We start from the raw sequence: 6,464 nt of genomic DNA on the forward strand, positions 1-6,464 counted from the left end.
TCTGTTTACACTTGCATAACGTAAACAGTTTTGATCTAAAGATGAAACTTGGCAAGGGGCTCGTCTTTGCTGTGACCTAATTGTCCTGGTGCAGAGAGAACAACATGTGAACAGATGGGGGGGCGAGAGGGGGGCTGCGTACAGACAAGGTCACGTGGCAGCCCAGGCTCAGAGGACCTGCAGAGGGGGATGGCTCTGACCCCACCTCTCTCCTACACCCCCACTTCCTCTCTGGCTGCCAGTCCCCCCTCATCCACAGGTTCAAGCACAGGCTAATTGGGAACTTGTTTCCATGGGCTCCAGCCCTGCTGGGCACAGGCAGCGAGGTGTCCTTCTCCTCCGCTATGTCACAGGTGTCCCTATCTCCAAGCATCTTCACGAGGCCTGTTTACCAGCCACACTGAGGAGACAGGCTTACAAAGCTTAACACCTGTTTCCAGAAGGTTAGTTTCCAGATTTATAACTGATTTAACAAAGAGAGAGTGCTTTTCCTGAGGGGGGGAAAAAGTCACTTGATAACTTCTTAAATCATGATTTTAAAATAAATGCAATAAAAAGTTTACTGATAGATGGTTACTTTGGAAGAGTGAGAATGAGCTGTGTTTCCTCAAAGCTTTGGCCCCCAGTGTAAGCTGTGCACGTCACGCCCGCTCGGCATGTGGCCGCGAGTGTTCAGATGAGGGAGCACACCGACCCTGAAGGCCTTTGAGGGTGACCAAAGGCTACTGCACAGCCTGACGGGCTAGTCAGTTTATCTTCAGAGAAAATCCTACGAGAGTAAGTCAAGCTGATTGATATCCAACTAATTTCTAAATCTGTGAACTATATCCTGTGAAATTGAATTTAATAAGGTTTTGTAAAGCGAATTTGAGCAGATACGATGCTTCAGTGATCTCTGCATGTCCGTTTCATAAACTCTAATTTCTCAGTTTCTGTTTCCCACCTTGGATAAGGTCTGAGTTGAAAGCCAGTCCTGGAGTGTCAGTCCTTTTCTGCAGCCAGCGACGTCTGCAGGCCTGCTCTGATGCAAGCCAAATCATTCAGCTCACTGAATTCAACCCAACTCAAGTCACAATTGTTGACTGTGAATGTATTTGGGGAAACTGAGGATGCTGAGGCTTAATAAAACAAGCTCTCACCTTCCACGTGCTTATATTCTGGTGTGGAAGAGACGTTCACGCAAAGTCCTCACCACAAGGTCAAGGGCATAGTATTAGGTGGAGCACGGAGGTTGAGGAGGTGACGTCTGGTCAGGAGAAGGAATAATGGTGGCCCAGGTCTGGGGTCATTTTGGTTAGCTGAAAGTTAAAAGGAATTCTTTTTAATCACAATAAAAGAGTGTTGCTTAGGCTTGGAGATCACTGTTTTAACACCAAAGATGTGTCTGTCTCACTGTTAAAATAATCACCATAATTTCAGTTGATCTATTAATTCATAGCTATTAAGTCCATTCTGGCAATGAGTTTTTGGTGCTCCTCTGCTATAAAAATTACATTTTACACTATAATTATGATGTTAGCAGTAACTCATACTATTAGAATACTTACGGTCACTGTGAACTTTGTAGCCTAAAAAGCTCCTATGTTCAAGTTTTACAATATTCGGATCTGTCCTGTGATTTATGTTTTGCCACTAAGCTAGGCCCACTTGGAATCTATGAAATGTCAAACCAGAAAAACAACGGCACTTTATAGCCTCACATTCTCATTTACAATTTTATGGTGCACCCTCTTGATACGGAGAACTATTGGGATTTCTGAACTCTTTAAAACCATCTTTATGAAGATTTTCCTGAGCCAGTAATTTTAAATGGCTATGGTGCCTTGTCAAGGGTCCTTAATTAAAATCATCTCCGAATGCCAGCAAGAGCAATGGACTGGAGAGTGATTTAAAGACCACAGACAAGCCTGGGCGAATGGAACCTCCCATCATTTTAACATTTCCCTTTTGCTAAAGTGATTGAATAGATTATTTGTGAACATCAAGCAAATTTCCTGGAATTAAAAATAAAATTTTATCCCATCCATTCTCTGGCACCCTGCCCTCATCAGGGAGATGGCAGGCTACAGAACGTGAGTCACAAAACGCCCCTGGCCGTGTTCCAGACAGAAAGCCCTTTCCACACGCAGGTCCAGGCACGGGGGCCCTAGTGCATATTTCCTACGAAATAATCTGAGGGTTTGGACCTCGCAGTCTCTGAAATCCCACTAAGACACACAGATAAGAAAGTATACTAGGAACAAGATTTGTAGCTAACATTTTGCATTGTGATGTTGCAGGAAACAGGTGGGGAGACAATAGCACAGGGTATCGATTTTGGTATTTTCTTCTTAGTGGGAAGGGAGATGAGGTGTGGGAAAGCAAGGTTATGTGTCTCGCACTGAATTTTTATGTGTGTGATACAGCTGGAACTTTCTTGTCTTTGGCTTCTCTGAGGGAGCACATCTTATTCCCGTGCTTTTTCTGCTGACCTCATGGGACCTCAGTCCCTGTCATGGCTGGGTGTCCTTCATTGGGGTCAGCAGGGAGACTGCTTCAAAATGCTAACACCATGAGCTCTGTGTGTGCCAGGTCCTCCTCTGTGGGTGTGCAACGGTGCTGGCGGGCACCATCGTGGGCTCCTCAGACGGGCTTTCTCTCCTGGTTGGGTTTACAGCGGTTGGAATTTAGGATTCTTTTGGCTGTGGGGTTAGGAGCTCTTGGACTGACCTGTGATTCTTGGACCTGAGGCAGCTCTACTTGGTGGAGGAAGACTGAAGGTGTGGGGCCAGCTCTGTGTCTTAGGGTGTGTGGCGTGGACTTGCCTTCAGGATTCAGGTACTGGCACAAAACGAATGCTCTGGATACAGCCAGGATCCTGTACAAAGGACACACACTGGAAAATAGATACCTAAGAAGCAATGTCCTACCGTCTCACAGGCCTGTCACTAGGTAGCCAACCCCAGCACGCCACAATCCCATGATTCACTTCTACATAAAGGCAGATTGGCAGAGGGGTAGATCAGTAACCTGTCAACCAGATTTATTTCAATTTTTGATACCAAAAATCAGAGAAGTAGTATTTCCACTTTCCTGATGTTCTTATGAAAATCCTTATGTAGTAGAGAATGTTATACCTTTCCATGAGGTCTATAGATTTTAATACATTTTAATCAGTGGTTCGTACATGATGCACACTTAATTTCTAGGCTAATCCAAATTTGCTTTTAGAGAACTGTAAACCAGATGTTCTCAGGGGGCAGCTCAAGTCTTTTATTTTTTGTTTGTGTGTGTATGTGTGTGTTTTGCTTGGGGCATAAAAATCATTTTTCCCTGTTTCTGTGAGGTTGTTTTCAATTACAATCATGTTTGTGCTACAAACACTTAAAAAAAATTAACGGATGTATTTGGTTATTAGTTTATCTTTCAACGTACTGGTATTAATCCAGTTATTATGTTATATATATTAAAAAACTTATTCAAATGACAATCTCAATAACATCAAAAGTCTAGCGAATTTGGCCTCTTCCTCTCCCTCTGCAAACACAAAAGCCGGGAACGGACACATGGGTTCTGCCAACTGCTCGGGGAAACACATGTTCAGCATATGGGATGCCTGGCTGATCAGACACCGACATACCTGCCATGCCACATGTGCTGTCACTGCAGAGCCAAAGCCCCATACGTGGGGGGCGCCATCTGACCTGTGGCCCTGTCGCCCAGACCCGGGTCCCTGGACACACCGGAAGTGCAGCCAGTCCTTTAGTGAGCAGGCCACAGAAACCCAAGTGCGACTGCGAGTGCTCCGCTGTCTTCTGAGAAGCCCTCGCTGAAATACTACTTTATGTCAGAGCAGCTGCACAGCAGGACGGGCGGCCCACACTGCCATCCGCCCTCTGTGTCTTCAAGGACGGTGTCATGGTCAGACGAGGGGTCGCAGGAACGCAGTCCTGGGATGCCTTACAGCTTTCTGCTGCTAACCTTTTCTCCTCGTTTCTACTGCTGTCTCTTTGCATTTTTGATTTTGAAATACAAGCAATGAGGAAAAGAGGGGTGGAGTGGCCACCTCTCCCCAAGTATGTAAAAAAATGAAGTTTTTATGATCTTGTTTTCTTGACAAGGGAATTTAAAGCACCAAGTGCATGCTATGAAACAATGAAATCATTATCTAATGATGATTGGAAAATGAGGGAAAAAAGAGAGATTAAAGGAAGGCGGGGAGAAAAAGAGAAGTGGAGAGAAAAGGAAAGAAAATGGAAGGGCTTTGTTTGCCTTACAGCTGGTCTTCTCACATGCACACAACACCCCCTCCTCCACGCGGGCCCCAGGCTCTGAGCCCTGGCCCCGGGCAGCATTCGCTGTTTCACAGGACGCCTCTTTATACCTTCATGTGAGCCACTCATGGGCATGACCGGGGGCTCACACGTACACGCCGCTCTCGCCCGTATGGACTGAGAAGACTTGTTGCTTGGCAAGAGAAGAAAGCTGCGGCCACTCGGATTACCTCTGAGTCCTCTCGCCGTGGTGCCAGCTTCCAGATTTCCTGCCTCAGGTAACAGCTCTGACTCCCGCCAGGAGCCTCTCTTTTAGCTGCAGCAACGTGTAAGTGATTCAGTGTTTAAGGACCATAAAGTCCTACCTTCCCGCGATACCGAGGACACAGCTGAGAACAGAAGAGGACCTGTGATTATTTCTGGTCGTGCAGCAGAGTCTGCATGGCCTAAAATAGTCAATGTTGCTTCCGGAATGTTTTTCATACAAGACATCTGCTCCATCCTGAGGAAACACAATTATACACAAGATGCTTTCTCTGCGAGGGAGTTTGCCAACTCAACGGGTGAGGTCGCCCTCATGTCCACAACAAACTATAATTACATTTAGTCCCTAAATTTAATTCAGCAGTGAAGAGGAACTGTAAAACAAATGCCTGGGGCGCAAGATGGAAAGAGATGATAAGGGAGCTGTAAAGTGGGGGCTAGAGTGACCCATGTGTTTGGTACAGGATCAGAGTTAGTCAGTGTGAACTCGGGGTTTGCTAAACGTAGATGATTACAGATACGTGTTTATGCACATGGTGTAGCGACACGCACTTTTCTTGCTCTGTCAGCTGAGAGGGTCCAGAGGCGAGGGCGGCCCAGCAGCAGCGTGCACACCTGGAGCCCAGCGTGGTTTCCGTGCCGCCCTGCAACAGAAGCAACCAGAGCTTGCTGGATGGATAACTGATCCTAGGACCAGCCAGGAAACATATACGGTGGACCGGGAGCAGCTCATGCTTAAAAAATAAAAAAAAAGAGAAGTGTGTGAAAGGACTTAAGGCCCACTGAAGGCTCTCCAGGGGCCAAAGCTGAGAAGGTCTGCGCAACAGAATAAATAATGTTATATTATGTTATCACCCCAAGTGTAATGCAGATATTCATCAGTTCATGCTGACGTAAATAAACAATTGAATAAATACGTGACGGGGGAGAAAAGACAAGTCTCCCGTGAAGAGGGGTTCAGATAATTTCTGTAGGTAACCTGTCTGCCCACAAGAGGCGGGGCATAGCCCCCCGTTTCTTAGGTGTGGGCTGTCATGGTGAGCTCCTGCAACAGGACGGGATGGGAAGTGGGGGGAGGGGGGGTCGTGACGGTGGAGAAGCCGACCAGCACCGCCTCAGCTGGTGATCCAGGTGGAAGTTGGCAGTGCTCAGCCACGGTGCCGGGCTGCCCCCTCGACAGGATGCAATGTGAGTGGCACTTGATCTCCGTGTTCTTCCTTCCGAAAACCCATAACCCCAGTCTCATCATGAGAAAAGCATCAGGCAAACCCCAGGAGAGGGACATTGGCAGAGTTCCTGACCAGCGCTCTTCACACCTGACAGTCATCACAAACGGGAATGCTGGGAAGATGTCACAGCCAAGAGTTGCTGAGGGAGGCATGGTGACCAACTATAACCTAGTCCTGGACGGGATCCCGGGACAGAGAAATACCTTAGAAGAAGAGTAAGAAAACCTGAACAAATTACGGAGTTTAGTTACTTAGAAGGTATTGATATTTGTCAATTAATTGTAGCAAATGTAACAAGTTCATGGGAAGTGTGTGCCACCCTCACAGGCTGCATAACGAACAGCGCTCTGTAAAATAAAGCACAGCATAAAAGGTACAGCCTACAGCTACTATCACACAGAGCTGAATAGTGGGTGCTTCTCCCCTCAGCCTGGAAGCGAGGGAAGGGTTACTGCTCTCAGAATTCTCACCCCACACGGCACTGGGCCAATAGGCGAGACCAAGACAGTGAAAGCACGCAGGCTAGGAGGGGGTACCACCGTCTCCACTGGCACATGGCAAGAAAGTCTGTGCAGGAGACCCTAAAAATGCGTCCGACTCCTGACCTGAGAAATGAATGAGTTCAGCAAGTTAGCAGAACAGAAGACCAACACACGGAGTCAGCTGAGCTTCTGGGGAGAAACAGGGAACGCGCACAAAACAAAATTAAACACACTAT

At 47.0% G+C, this 6,464-nt stretch overlaps 1 long non-coding RNA gene across 1 annotated transcript; it reads right to left on the minus strand.

Moving 5' to 3' along the window:
* Positions 1 to 507: 507 nt before the first annotated feature.
* LOC109383182 (uncharacterized) lies at positions 508 to 4,659 on the minus strand. The gene is made up of 3 exons (XR_002124096.1): positions 4,484 to 4,659; positions 2,710 to 2,857; positions 508 to 1,298 (listed from the first exon to the last, which is right to left on the minus strand). It is a non-coding gene; the product is annotated as an uncharacterized LOC109383182 (long non-coding RNA).
* Positions 4,660 to 6,464: the final 1,805 nt, after the last annotated feature.

Source organism: Hipposideros armiger, unplaced genomic scaffold (genome assembly GCF_001890085.2).
Source record: "Hipposideros armiger isolate ML-2016 unplaced genomic scaffold, ASM189008v1 scaffold_77, whole genome shotgun sequence".
NCBI classification, from domain to species: domain Eukaryota; kingdom Metazoa; phylum Chordata; class Mammalia; order Chiroptera; family Hipposideridae; genus Hipposideros; species Hipposideros armiger.